Source organism: Chiloscyllium plagiosum, chromosome 6 (genome assembly GCF_004010195.1).
Source record: "Chiloscyllium plagiosum isolate BGI_BamShark_2017 chromosome 6, ASM401019v2, whole genome shotgun sequence".
In the NCBI taxonomy this organism is placed as follows: Eukaryota; Metazoa; Chordata; class Chondrichthyes; order Orectolobiformes; family Hemiscylliidae; genus Chiloscyllium; species Chiloscyllium plagiosum.
Genome location: NC_057715.1, coordinates 95,588,477 through 95,604,271, shown reverse-complemented (window position 1 = coordinate 95,604,271; position 15,795 = coordinate 95,588,477). Strand labels below are relative to the sequence as shown.

General features: G+C 42.4%; 1 protein-coding gene across 4 annotated transcripts in view; it reads left to right on the top strand.

Moving 5' to 3' along the window:
• The window catches only part of LOC122550842 (P2Y purinoceptor 2-like), a 35,028-nt gene that overhangs the window by 13,097 nt on the left and 6,136 nt on the right, over positions 1–15,795 (top strand). For all 4 annotated transcript variants that reach the window (XM_043692166.1, XM_043692164.1, XM_043692165.1 and 1 more), the window contains exon 2: positions 15,522–15,632. The gene's annotated coding sequence lies outside the window, so the exon portion shown is untranslated. The remainder of the gene's footprint in view (positions 1–15,521; positions 15,633–15,795) is intronic.

Here is a 15,795-nt window from a genome sequence, read left to right as displayed (position 1 = left end):
GGTCGATGGGAGGTATGAATCTGGTAGGTAGCTGGAAGGAAAGGTCAATAAGAGGAATGGAAGGGAGGGGGGAGGGGCTGGGAAAGGAGTCCTCAGTGTTGAGTCCTCTGGGCTGTACGCTACCTAGGCGGAAGGTGAGGTGTTCTTCCTCCAATTTTAGGTCTGATTCATCGTGGCAATGGAGGAAGCCAAAGATGGCCTTGTCGGAAAGGGAGTGGGGAAGAAGAATTAAAATGGGCTGTGACTGGGAGGTCAGGTTGGTCCCTGTGGGCCCAGCTGAGATGCTCGACGAAACATAACCTTAGTTTACATTTGTTCTCCCTGATGCAGAGAGGATCATATGGGGAGCACCGGAAACAGTAAACTGGGTTAGAGGAGATGAACCTCTGTCTCACTTTAACACCTCTCATTTCCTTAAAATCCAGGGGTGGCCATGGGCACTCAGAGAGGCCCCAGCTACGCCTGCCTCTTTGTCAGCTACATTGAGCAGTCCTTCTTCAGTACCTGCACAGGCACTGTGCCCCAACTCTACTGCCATTACATCGATGACTGCATCGGTGCAGCCTCCTGCAACCAGGAACAGTGGAACAGTTCAGCCACTTTGCCCACAATTTCGACCCCACTCTCAAATTCACCTGGTCCATCTCGGACACCTCCTCCCCTTTCTTGACCTCTCCATTTCCAACTCTGGTGACAGTCACAAGAAGGATGTTTACTATAAACCCACAGACTCTCACAACTAAGTGGACTACACCTCCGCCCACCCAGAATCCTGCAAGAACTCCATCCCACTCTCCCAATTCCTTCACTTCCACCACATCTGATTGGACGAGGAGATATTCCACTCCCTAGCATCACAGATGTCCACCTATGTTGAGCAAAGTGCTTTCCCCCCCTGTCATCCAGGCAGCCTTTCACTGCACCATTTCCAATTCTCCTTCCACTCCTCCAAACCCCTCCCTCCAAATGCAATAAATACCAAGTCTCCCTTGTCCTCACCTACTACCACACCAGTCTCCGCAACCAACACATCATCCTTAAATACTCCCGCCAACTGCAACTAGACCCCACCACCAAGAAAATCTTCTCCTCCCCACGCCTCTCTACTTTCTGCAAGGACCATTTCCTTTGCTCATCCTTGGTTCACACCACTCTCCCCATCAACACCCCCTCCCCCTGCACCACCCAGGTACCTTCCCCTGCAGCCACGAAAGATGCAAAACCTGCTGACACACTACCCCCCTCACCTCCATCCATGGCCCTAAACAGTCCTTCCAGGTGAGACAGAGGTTCACCTGCCTCTCTTCCAACCTAGTTTACTGTATCTGGTGCTCCCGGTGTGGTCAGTTCGCTGAGCATCACAGCCAGGTCCGCAGGGGCCAACCTGACTTCCCAGTCACTGCCAATTTTAATTCCCCTTCCCCACTCCCTTTCCGACATGACCATCCTTGGCCTCCTCCATTGCCAAAACAAGTCAGAACTAAAATTGGAGGAACAACACCTCAACATTCGCCTGGGCAGTCTACAGCCCAGGGGACTCAACACTGAGTTCTCCAATTTCAAATAATCTCCCTTCCCATCTCCCGACTCTCTTCCCAGCCCCTCCCCCTCCCTTCCATTCCTCAGATCAACCCTTCCTTCCAGCTACCAACCGGATTCATTCCTCCCATTGACCAACAGGTTGTACCCTCTACCTGTGTTCACCTATCCCCACTTCACCCCGCAACCCCTTTGTCTGCAGCTTCCCACACACCCACCCCCAGTCCTGAAGAAGCATTATACCCGAAATGTTGACTTCTCCGCCTCCTGATGCTGCCTGGCTTACTGTGTTCTTCCAGTCTCTTGCATGATCCTATTGAATCACAGCAGGTTCAACAGGCTGAATTGCCTACTCCTATTCTTAATTCATAAGTCTTAAATACAGCCTAGTCAACCTCCTTTGAACTGACTCCAATTCACTTACAACCTTTCCTAAATAAGGAGACCTGAAATATGATTGTATTAATGTTCTGTGTAACTGAAGCACAGCATTCCTACATTTATGTTCAATTCCCCACATAATAAAGGATGGCATCCATTATCCTTCTTGATTATGTGCTGTAATTAGATAGCAACCATTTGTGACTCACACTAAACCACATAAACCTCTATGCTCAGGATTCCGCTGTTGATCGCCTTTTAATTAATACTTCAGCTTTTCATTCTTCCTGCCAAAGTGAAGAACTTAATATTTTTTCACATTTTTCTCCACCTGCCAGATTTCGCTTACCTACTCACATGACTAATTCATATCATTCTGAAAACTCCTTATGTCTTCTTCACAACATACCTATCTGCACATTTAGCCAGGATCCATTTTGTCCCCTCATCTAAGTTATTTTTGTTAATTGTAAAAGGTTGAGACCTTTGCAATACTCCACTCATCACATCCTGTCAACTTGAAGAAGATCCATTTTTGCATACTCTCTGTTTTCCATTGGCCAGCCAATTTTCTATCCATGCAGCTATGTTATCTGAATACAATTAAACTTTATGTCCCGCAATAGCTTTTGACATGTCACCTTATCAGATGTTTTCTGGAAATCCATGTGGATTGCGAGGCTAGAGGCAATTGTTGATCCTTCAAAGAACGCGAATAAATTGGTTAAACAGGATATCCCTGATATTACAGAATACCCCTGATATTACAGAATACTGAGAAGCCTACATAGAGTGGCCGTGGAGAAGATTAGTTTCCATTAGTAGGAAAGACTAGGACCCAAGGGTACTGCCTCAGAGTGAAGGAATGACCCTTTAGAATTGAGCTGAGAAGGAATTTCTTTAGCCAGAGCGTGGTTAATCTGTGGAACTCATTGCCCCAAAAGGCTGTGGAGGCTGAGTAATTGAATGTATTTAAAACAGAGATAGATAGTTTCTTGATTAATAAGAGGATCAAGGGTTATGGGGAGAAGGCAGGAGAAAACCTATCAGGCACCATCAAATGGCGGAGCAGACTCAAGAGCCAAGTGGCGTAATTCTACTGTTATATTTTATGGCCTTATGGTCTTACCTGCATGCTAAATAGCAGTAAGTGACAGAGCAAAGCAATTCCTCAACCATTGGCAAGACCTAAGCTCTATTATTTAGAGTTCTGGTCACTACACTATCAAAACAATGTGGAGGCTTTGGAGAGGATACAGAAACAGTTTGCCAGGGTGTTCTATGGTTTGGAGCGTAGAAGGGAGAGATTGGTTTGTCTTCATTGAATATCAAAGGATGGGCAACCTGATATATATATATATATAAAATTATGAGAGGCATGAATAAAATGGATAATCAATGTCTTTTTCCCAGGGTAGAAATGTCAATTATTAAGGAGCATAGATTTAAGATAAAAGGGCTGGAAATGTGTTGCTGGAAAAGCGCAGCAGGTCAGGCAGCATCCAGGGAACAGGAGAATCGACGTTTCGGGCATAAGCCCTTCTTCAGGAATGGGGAAAGTTTGTCCAGCAGGCTAAGATAAAAGGTAGGGAGGAGGGACTTGGGGGAGGGGCGTCGGAAATGTGATAGGTGGAAAGAGGTCAAGGTAGGACCAGTGGGGTTCTGTCCTGGTGAGGACCAGTGGGGTTCTGTCCTGGTGAGGACCAGTGGGGTTCTGTCCTGGTGAGGACCAGTGGGGTTCTGTCCTGGTGAGGACCAGTGGGGTTCTGTCCTGGTGAGGACCAGTGGGGTTCTGTCCTGGTGAGGACCAGTGGGGTTCTGTCCTGGTGAGGACCAGTGGGGTTCTGTCCTGGTGAGGACCAGTGGGGTTCTGTCCTGGTGAGGACCAGTGGGGTTCTGTCCTGGTGAGGACCAGTGGGGTTCTGTCCTGGTGAGGACCAGTGGGGTTCTGTCCTGGTGAGGACCAGTGGGGTTCTGTCCTGGTGAGGACCAGTGGGGTTCTGTCCTGGTGAGGACCAGTGGGGTTCTGTCCTGGTGAGGACCAGTGGGGTTCTGTCCTGGTGAGGACCAGTGGGGTTCTGTCCTGGTGAGGACCAGTGGGGTTCTGTCCTGGTGAGGACCAGTGGGGTTCTGTCCTGGTGAGGACCAGTGGGGTTCTGTCCTGGTGAGGACCAGTGGGGTTCTGTCCTGGTGGCGGTTGGAGGGGCGGGGTTCAAGGGCGGAGGAGCGGGAAGTGGAAGAGATGCGGTGGAGGGCATTGTCGACCACGTCGGGGGGGAAATTGCGGTCCTTGAAGAAGGAGGCCATCTGGGTTGTGCATTTTTGGAACTGGTCCTCCTGGGAGCAGAAGATAAAAGGGGGTAAGTTTGAAGGAAATACGAAAGGCAGGCTTTTTATCGAGAGGATGGTAAGTACCTGGAATGCACTGCCAGAGAAATTAGTGGAGACAGGTACAATAGTGATGTTTAAGAAGTATCTTGACAGATAAATGAACAAACGGGGAATAGAAGGATACATACAGTGCAGAGGCAAAAGGTTTTTAGTTTAGAGAGGCATCATGTGTTGCTGCTGTCCTCCTGTTCTCCCTGCAGTTTTGCCACATCCGGTCATAAATGGCGGTGGACAATTAAACCACTTACTGGAGGAGGAGGCTCCAAAGATATCTCCATCTTTAACGATGGAAGATCCCGGCACATCAGCGCAAGGATATGGCTGATGCATTCTTAACAATCTTCAGCCAGAAGTGCCAAGTGGATGGTCTATCTCAGCTGCCTTCATAGGCCCCAGCATCACAGATACCAGTATTTAGTCAGTTTGATTCACTCCACATGTTATCAACAAGTATCTGGAAGCACTGGATGTTACAAGGATGCTGACAACATTCCTGAAATAGTACTGAAGTTTGATGCTCCAGACTTTGACATGTGGCAACCCCCAATGTGGGAGATTGCAGATGTGATGGAGTTACTGTTGGTACCTGCAAATCTGAAGAGAGAGGAAGCATTGCATCCAATGGCTAGAAGTGGTGTACAATGAGTGGGACTGACAGTGGAGTTACTATAAGAATTGCAGTTATAGAGTCAGAGAGTCAGAGAGTCATAGTGATGTACATGGAAACAGTCCCACATTTGGCCTCCAAGGATCAGGATTCTTTCCTCATTGAGAGTGAGCACCCTGTCTTGATATGGGCAGTTTTTGTCTGTAATGAGAGAAAAGGAGGAATTAAATGAGATGAAAGTGGGTGGCACAGCTGTTAGTCTGGTCTGGTTGGGCAAAAGGTGGCAAAATGGGCTGAGTGACTGACTAGGCTGTGCAGGGCCATTCAGGGATAGTACCATGGGAAATTGAGGGTATGTGGGTGGGATGGGGCTGTGGGGTTGTTGGGTGTGATAGCGAGTGAGGGAAGATTAGATTAGATTAGAAACCCTACAGTGTGGAAAGAGGCCCTTCAACCCAACATGTCCACACTGACCCTCCCATAAGCAACCTACCCAGACCCATTCGCCTCTGACTAATGAACCTAACACTACGGGCAATTTAGCATGGCCAATTGACCTAACCTGCACTTCTTTGGACTGTGGGAGGAAACTGGAGCACCCAGAGAAAACCCACGCAGACATAGGGTGAATGTGCAAACTCTACACAGACAGTTGCCCGAGGCGGGAATTGAACCCGGGTCCCTAGCTCTGTGAGGCGGCAGTGCTAATCACTGAGCCACCGTGCCGCCCTATTGTTTCAGGCAATAATGAGTGTACCAGAGCATGGGCCTTGATAGGAAGCAAGTGCAGCAGCAGAGATGGGCTAAGTGTGAAGAGGCAGAGAAAGAATTGTGGCACTTACCCTGGCGCAATGGGGAAGGTCATTGATCTTCTTATGGCTCTGCTAGCCATTGCTCAGACTGTGGAGATGGCATTTACCCAGCTAGCAACCTTGGACCAAGCTGGCAAGGTCTGGTGCCGTGGTCTCTCCTGCTGATCCTCTGGGACGAGACCTCCTCTCTTTCGCACCATCTATTGACAGGAGCTCCAGGTCCAAGCCAGAAGCTCCCACATGTTGCAACCTTGACACATCACATGTCCTTAATGAGTTTTAATTAAATGTTCAGTTATATATTAACTCTACTAACAATTTGTAAATGATGTAAGACTTGAGAGTAGAGTAGACCTTAAATACTTACTCTGATATCAAGTGGATTTTTTCAATTTTCCAATTGACTTCAGACACAATGGGAATACATCACCTACTTGGAATTATGCACCCCGCAACAGGCCATGGAGCCAGTGCTCCAGGAAAGCCTATAGGTCCTCCACATTTACCTTGATGGGTGTGCACCCAAAAGCCATCCCATAAAAAGATCCGCCAGACCCTCTCCTGTGGTGACCTGCCTGTATTTTTGTATTTTCTGAAATGCCTGCTTTTGAAAGAATAGCTAACTGAAGGTTCCTCTCAGCCACTTACTGGTAGTGCAGTCAAACACACTGCTGATTAACTCTGCAGCTTTGAGAACCATTTCAATTAACTGCTAGCCAAAATGCTAGGCCAGTGATACTTCTCACCCTGAGACGGGCTTGCAACCCGACAACAGTCCCTGGTCCTGTATCCCATTTGTAAAATGCAAATTCAGCTCAAGCTACTTCTATCACAGAACCAAAGTGTTTCCTATATGATGAAAAGACTTTTGACTCTTATGAAAAGTTTTTACCGGTAGATGTAGGGTAATAAATAATTCCTTTAACTATTGTTTTGGTATGTTACCATACCCAATTGTGATGGTAATCTTAAAATACTGATCTTGTGATCAGAGAAGGAATGATGTGTAAATAAAATGGGCTGTGAGGGAAAGGAAAAAGACATTTGAAAGAAGGTTACGATATTTTGGATGCAATTTCCCCTGAATTGTTTCTCAGATGAATGATTAACTTTTGTAGTAGTTGCAATTGAAAAGCAAACCACCTGGATAAATGGATGATGATTATTAATCTCAGATTTATAGGATGGCAGTGCTCTGCTAAACAGATTTATTTCTTGCCCCCAAAGACTATAAAATAACTAATAGCATTTACTGGGGCTCTAGAGGACTAGCATATGAATGTAATGAGGTAATGTTGAATTTATTTAAAACAGGAAAAGATTTACAAGTTTGAAAGGATGAAGCTATCAGGAAAGATTGAGTGGTCTTTTTCTCGGGGTAGATACTAGTTTAACATTATGACCGTGTTTTATAGGGTGGTTGTGCAGAAAGTGTTTCCACATGTGCCTGTGATTAGAAGAAGTGGACATAACATATGAAAACCTCCTTCACACCAAATAAAGAATTTAGGACAAACTGTTTCCCTCAAAGGTATTTGGTGTCAAATGGAGTAATTCAGCTAGCAATGATAGATGTGTATAAAGAAAGACTTAATTCATCCATGAAGGAGCATGGAGCTAAGGAATGTAATAGTATTGGTAATTAGAATCAGGGAAGGTCCATGTGGAGTCGAAACACTGGCATCGATCATTTAGATCCAAGGATATGGTGGTGTGTTGTTGACTCTCTGTAATCACTAAGACCTTAAGATAGAGGAGCAAAAATAGGCCATTCAGCCAATTGAGTCTGCTCCACCATGACTGATCTGATATTCCTCAACTCTATTTCCCTCCTTTTCCCCATAAGCCTTGGTTCTCATGGTGATAGCAAAATCAATCTATCTTGTGACTTGAATATACATAATGAATGCCTAACATTCTAACCTATATGTGGAGGATGTATGGCAGGTATTTTTAACAATAGTTTTACCTTTGTGAGAAAGCACTCTTCACTAGTCACATATGAATGACTCATGGTGGAAAGTTGCGTCATGCATTGCTGACACTACTTGGAACCTGCCCACATCTTGTGACTGAGAACTGTTTATTTTATATGAATAAAAGGTCGGGGACTTTTGGCATTGTATTCATGTTTTCCCTATCCAGAGTCCTGGTTAAAAAGGCACTCCAGGGAACGAGGATATTAGTAATTGTCTAGAATTGATCGTGAGCTGATAATTTGGAATTTAAAATGAAGTAAAGGAGCAGGGATATTTTTTCGGACCATTTTTAGATACAATATCTTCAGCATATCTTCCTTAAAACATTAGATATTATTGTGTCACTAATACAATATCTGATTAATATCAATAAGCTATCTTTCAATTTAGTAAGCAACAATTTGGTGTCAGTCGCTGGATACATATATTGACGATGTAAAACACATCTTAAAGCTTTCTGAGCGTTATAAATGGAGCTGTAAATGATAAAGCTATTAAAATATTGTTCAGTAGTGAGGGGAGGTGGGTGTCATGATTTACTGTCCAATTATAAAATTAGCTATTTTCGTAATTCTGTTTTAGTCAACTGCATAAGCTGGGCAAAAACTGGTTGCCATTTTTTACATGCACTGTTCCAAAATAAAGTCTTCTAAGATATAACATGCTAACACAAGAGAAATTATCGTGATTTTATAAGCTGCAACAAAATAGAGTTCAGAATGAAACAGCAAGTTGCACTTTTTATTTGGAAATTATAATCTGAAGACATTGGATTCATTTCTAGTTTAATTCCATTGGTATTAAAATGTTATTAAACCATTAGATTTCATGTTGATATCCAATCCTCCTTCTGATTGGAACCCTGATATTTCTATATTCTTCGTGATTTGTCACCCTGAAAAGCCTCTTGTGCCTAACAGCCAAGAGAAGGGTTGGGCCTAAATAATAATGTTTGGTTTTGGGATATTGCTGCATTGGTGTAGTATATGGTAGTGCTTCAGAAAGAGTTAATGTTGAAGTTGCATTAAGGTCTATCCATGACAATCTTTAGGTGGAGAATCATGCAGTCTAATATGAGGTCCCTTTGGGGACATCTCTGTGTGTTATCTCTGGCTTTGAACCGTTACAATTATAACCAACTATTTACTATAATGCGATTTGTACCTATTGCTTTCATCCAATAATCCTATATCTTGTTTTGTAACCTTCTCTAGTTAAGACTTTCTGGTGGGTTATCCTCCAGCACCGATACTTAGATAGACCCTTAAAGTGAACTAACCAAAACCACAAGCCACCTATGGTCAATACGCAGAGCCGAATATGAAATGGTGATCAGTGGTGGACACAATCGCTGATGTATTTCAAGGTAACAACAATGGGAAGAAACTTTTCCATTCAGGGAAAAATATTCAGAAGAAAATCACTTAATCGTTTTCAGAAAATTAATGTCACACAAATCTCTCATATGGTTAGCAGTACTTGTGGAAATGTAACAGAATGAAAGCAACACTCCAGAAGAAAATGTTCACCTCAAAGCTGGCAAGAGGTACAGGGCAAAATTGTGGGCGAGGAGAAGATTAACAACTAGCCATGTTGGGAAGAGAATGAGACTTTCGAAAGTAAGACTCTGTGGGAGCATTACAGTGACATGGCTGCAGAATGACATGGAGTGGGACCTGATTCTTAAAGGGTATAGGGCATTTAGGAATGACAAGAAACTAGGAAAAGATGAATAGGTGGTCCTGTTGGTTAATTACCGCATTAACACAAGAGAGAGATGATCTATATTCAAGTATACCAAAATGTAGAAGTAGGTTGGGTAGAAATGAGATGTGATAATGGCAAGAACTCACCATATTTGGGAATGGCATGCTGGCCTGTCAGCGACAGTGGAGCATAAAGGATCAAATAATAAGAATTTATCAGAATGGATTATCATAATCATAGGAAATTTTAATCTACATACAGACTGGAAAAGTTTTATGGGCAAAGGTAACCGAGATGTAAACTTCATATACGATTGGCAGGATAGATTCTTATAAACACATATTCTGGAGCTGAGCAAAGAGCAACCTGTACTACACCTGTAATTATGCAATGAGATAGGAATAAGTCTAGTTCTGATTGCCTAGATGTGAGAAGGATATTATTGAACTGGGGAGGGTTCAGAAGAGATTTACCAGGATGATGCCAGGTTTGGAAGGTTCAAGTTATAAAGAAAGACTGGATAGGCTGGGACTTTTTTCACTGGAGCGTAGGAACTTGAGAGGTGACTTTATAGAAGTCTATAAAATCATGAGGGGTATGGATAGGGTGAATGGTAGGTGCCTTTTCACTAGGATGGGGGATTTCAGGTCTAGGGGACACATTTTTAAGGTGAGAGGAGAGAGATTTAAAAAGACATGGAGGCAAATATTTTACACAGAGAGTGGTTTATGTTGGAATGAATTTCGAAGGAAGTGGTGGATGTGGGCACAATTACAACATTTAAAAGACATTTGGATAAATATATGAATAAGAAATGTTTGGAGGGATATGGGCAAGGAGCAAGCAGGTTTAGTTTGGGATTACGTTGGGCACGGACTGGTTGGACTGAAGGTTCTGTTTCTGTGTTGTAGGATTTTATGACTCTATAATAATCTTATTGGTGCCATTATGTAGCAGTAATCATGTAGCAGGGGGAGAAAGGAATAGGTCAGAGACTTTTTTTTTAAAGTTAGGGCAATTATAAGGGCATGCAAACAGAGTTAGCTAAAATGAATTGGCAAATTAGATTGAAGGATTGGTCAGAAGAGATACAGTGACAGCCATTTAAGGGCTAGTTCAAAATACAGAGAATAAATTCATTCCAACAAGAAAGAAAACTTCCAATGAATGGAGCCACCACTGCTTCCCTACCCTTATTCATGGTTAACTAAAAATGTTAAAAATAGTATCAAACTAAAATAAAAAGCATATTATTGTGTAAAGATATGTGACAGGACAGAAAATTGAATAGAAAATTTAAAAAACAGCAAAAAGAGAGAAAAAAATTGAAGAGGAAAAAATCAGAATACAAGGGAAAGCTAGTCAGAAACATAAATAAAAGATATTAAGAGTTTATACAAATATTTAAAGAAAAGTGATAACAAAATGATACGGGTCCTATAAAAAGTGGGACTGAAGAAATAATAATGCAAAATGAGGAAATGGCTGATGAATTGAACAGGTATTTTGCATTAGTTTTCACTGTAAGAAGATCCTAGAAGCATTGATAAATCAGGAAATAGATGGGAAGGAAGAACTCAGAAAGACCATAACCACAAAAGTGGCTGATATATGCCTGATGAACTTCATTCTAGGACCTTAGAAGCAGTGGTTAATAAAATAATTGATACATTAGCCTCAATTTTCCAAAACTCCCTTGATTCGGGACCATCCCATTAGAATCGAAGATAGCAAATGTAACTCATTTATTCAAAAGAGAAAAGAGACAAAAGCAGAAAATGACAGGCCAGCTTAACGTTTTAGTTGAACATCTGTCAGAGGGAAAATGTTAGAAGCTATCATTAAAGAAGTTACAGTGAGGCATTTGGGTAAGTTCAAGGTGATCAGGAAAGTCAACATGGTTTTGTGAAACATGTTAGATCGATTGATTGGAGTTATTTTGTGAGGTAATGTGCTGTGGATAAAGGGGAACCATTGGATGTACTGTATTTAGATTTCCAACAGACATTTGCTAAGGTACCAAAGTAAAGGTTATTGCAGAAAACAAAAGCAGTGCAAAAGGAAGAATGACATCATAGGTAAACTATAAGTTAATTGATTGGCAATAATTGCTGATTTGACTATCAGGTTACTTTTAGATTGAAGATAAATAAGAGAAATATTTACAGGTTACAAACTAAACAACAAATTAAGAAATATGTAAACAAAATAAAAATGTAGGGCCAGGCAATGTGTTGTAACTGTATGATGTGGGAGCTGGTGGACCCCATTTTGGTTCATAGTGACCATATCCACAACAAGTGTTGGTTGCTAAAGGAACACTGGATCAGAGTTCATGTGCTGAAGTCTGATCTTCAAACACTTTGATACACCAGGGAGGGAGAGAGTTACCTCGACATTTAAGAAGGAAGTCACATCCCTTAGATTAAATAATGAATTCAGTCAGTGGTCAGGGAAGGAGGCTGTGACTATGGGTGAGGCAGGTAGAGGGATCTAGGGGGTAGTGCTGAAGGAACCTCAACCTTTGAGCTTGTATAACAGATTTTAGTTCCTTGTTCCCTATATGGATGAGAGGAGTGGTGGTGGGGGGAGCTGCAGGAAGGATGTGCAAACTGACCATAGCACTGTGGTATAGGGAGCCATTCAAGAGGGGGAGAAAAGAGAAATATAGTTGTATTTGGGGATGGTATAGTCAGTTGGTGGGTTCAGCTGCATGGGAAATTATGGAGTAAATTAAAGGAGGCAGGAGAGTGCTCAGCAGAGGTTATTAAAGGTTCCAAATGCATAATAGGACAAAGAATATGGAAAGGGTTAGGAATCTAATTTCAGGTACAGCAGCTAAGGGAACAACAATGAGAAGGAGGCTGTAAACGCAGGATTGAGGGTGTTGTAATAAATGCATGCAGTATATGAGTCAAAGTAAATGAGCTTGTAGCGCAGATTGAAATTGATAGGTATGATGTCAGCATGACAGAGACATGACTGCACGGGGATCAGGGATGGATGATTGACTGACTGACAGAAGGCAGAGAGTGGGGTAAAGGGGTCTTTTTCTGAATGGCAGCCAATGATTAGTGGAGTTCTGCAGACATCAGTGTTGAGACCACAACTGTTCATACATTAACAAACTGGATGAAGGAACTGAGGGCATTATTACTAAGTTTGCAAATGACACAAAGATAGGTGGAGGGACAGGTAGTGTTGAGGAAGTAGGGAGGCTGCGAGGGACTTGGACAGGCTAGGACAGCAGGCAAAGAAGTGGCAAGTGGAATATAATGTGGGAAAGTGTGAGGTTATGCACTTTGGTAGGAAGAATAGAAGCATAGACTATTTTCTGAATGTGGAAAGGCTTCAAAATTTGAAGTACAAAAGGACATAGGAGTCCTAATTCAGAGTTGTCTTCAGGTTAACATGCAGGTTCAGTTTTCAATTAGGAAAGCAAATGCAATGTTAGCATTTATTTCATGAAGGCTAGAATAAAAGACTAGATATATATGGTGAGGCGTATAAGGTTCTGGTCAGACTGAACTGGACCTTGTATCTAAGAAAAGATGTGCTGCCATTGGAGAGTTTCCAGAGAGGTTTACAAGAATGATCTCAGGAATGAACAGCTTATATAAGGAGCAGCTGACGACTTTGCATCTGTACTCGGTGGAGTTTAAGAATGAGGGGATCTCACTGAAACCTCAAAAACACTGAGTGACCTGGTTATAGTGGACATGAAGAGGGTGTTTCCACTAGCAGCTGAGACTAGGACCTGAGGACACAGTCTCGGAGTGAAGGGATGAGATAAGGTGCAATTTCTTCAACCAGAGGGTGAGGAATCTGTGGAACTCATTGCCATAGAATGCTGTGGAGGCCAAGTCATTGAGTGTCTTTAAGACAGAGATAGATAGGTTCTTGATTAGTAAGGACTCCAGGCAGAAGGTAGGAAACTGGGGTTGAGAAACATATCCGTGATGATCGAAAGGTGGAGCAGGCTCAATGGACTAAATGGGCTAGTTCTGCTCCTGTATCTTATGGTCATATAGAAAGTAAGTTGTGAAGAGGACATGAAAAGGCTTCAAAAGATATAGAAAGATTAAATGAGTGGGCAAAGATGTAGCAAATGGAGTATAATGTGAAATCTTGGCAGGAAGAATAGAAAAAGAAGCAAACAATCAAAATGGTGAGAAATTACAGAACAGTGAGATGCAGAAAGATCTGGATGTTCTCATGTATGATTCACAAAATATTTGAATACGGGGATAGTAATTAATAATGAAAGTGAGTAGAATGTTATTATTTATCACAAGGTGTATTGAATACAAAATAGGAAGGTTATGCTTCAGTTGTACAGATCACTGATGCGTTTGTATCTGAAGTACTGCACATAGTATTAACCTTCTTGTTTGAGGAATGATACAAATCCATTTGAGCTGGCTTACAGAAGGTTTGCAAGACTAATACCTGGCTTGGGCAGTTTGTCTTATGAGGAAGTGTTAGACAAGCTAGGCTTGGAGTTGAGAAGAATTGGAGGTGACTTGATTGAAACACAGAAGATCCTGAGCGATCCTGACAGGGCAGTTGTGGAAAAGATGTATCCTTTTATGAGAGAATCTTGTACCAGGGGTCACTGTTTCAAAGGAGAAAGTGAGGACTGCAGATGCAGGAGATCAGAGCTGACAATGTGTTGCTGGAAAAGCGCAGCAGGTCAGGCAGCATCCAAGGAGCAGGAGAATCGACGTTTCGGGCATGAGCCCTTGTTCATTTCCTGAAGAAGGGCTCATGCCCGAAATGTCGATTCTCCTGCTCCTTGGATGCTGCCAGACCTGCTGCGCTTTTCCAGCAACACATTTTCAGCTTCGTCACTGTTTCAAAATCAGGGATCTCCCATTTAAATCACCAATAAGGCAATTTTTTCCCTCTCTCAGAAGGTTGTGAGTTGTTGGAACTCTCTTCCTAAAAAGAACTCTCTTCCTAAAAAGATGGTGGAAGCAGAATCCTTGAACATTTTTTAAGGTGGGGCAAACCAACTCTTGTTAAACAATTTGGTGAAAGGTTATGAGGGGTCGGTGGGATTGTAGATTTGAGGTTACTGGGGAGAAAGTAGCATAGAGTACAATAGGTGAGTGGGGAAGGGGATGAAGGTGATAGGTCAGGGAGGAGGGTGGAGTGGATAGGTGGAAAAGCCCTCCCCCACTCACCTATTGTACTCTATGCTACTTTCTCCCCACCCCCACCCTCCTCTCATTTATCTCTCCACCCTTGAGGCTCTCTGCCTGTATTCCTGATAAAGGGCTTTTGCCCGAAACATCAATGTTACTGCTCCTCGGATGCTGCCTGAACTACTATGCTTTTCCAGCACCACTAATCCAGAATCTGGTTTCCAGCATCTGCAGTCATTGTTTTTATCTGTATTACCAATGTTGCAAGTCAGTTGAATTTAAAGGGTTATCAAAAGTATTTCATATGGTATTGCTACAAAATGGAACATTGCAGACAGAGAAAATAGTAATTTAACATTTTGAAGGAAGTTTAAGACGAAAGCTTTGACTTAATGCAAGACTGCATGCTAGAAGACAGGAGATATGGTAATATGATGCTAGATATTTAAAACAACTTTAAATGAATAGTAAGAAAAAACACATTAATTAGAAATTAAAAAGAGAAATATAATATTTACAAAAATGATTCAATGTCAGAATTAGGCCAAACAAAAGTTGGAGGAAACAATTCTTATGGTACAGAATTACTTCAAAATTAAACTGAAGCTGAACAAGTTAAGGTAGCAATAATGAGGAGGAGGTGACATATAGACATGGGTCTGTACAATGAAGCTGTCTCACCCATTACTCCCCTCCAAGGCCCCAAGGGATACTTCCATATCCGCCACAAATTCACCTGCACCGAAACGTCGATTCTCCTGTTCTTTGGATGCTGCCTGACCTGCTGTGCTTTTCCAGCAACACATTTTCAGCTTCTTTAGAATTAATACCCACGTTAGACAATATAGCTGCATTAGAAAAGATACAAGAGTCATTCCTAGGGGAGGTTAGTGATTAATCTGAATCACATTCACAAAGCTTACTTATGTCAATAGATATCTTGTTAAATTTGATACAGGTATGAATGCCACTATTATGTGTGATCAGATGCCATGGCTGAAATAACAGAAGTTACAATCTATCAAGATGAAGCGACATGGTGCAGGTGGAACAACTCTCAAGGTTAAAGGTAGGCTACAAATAATACTGTAACATAAGCAGTGTATGAGAAGTGAAAATGTGTATTTAGTTGAAAATGTTCACTCCTCACCCTTGAGCTTGCTTGCATATCCTGGCCTCAAAATCCTTGTAGTAGCAGAGGAGTTAATTTGGCAAATTGGTTGGCAATTTTA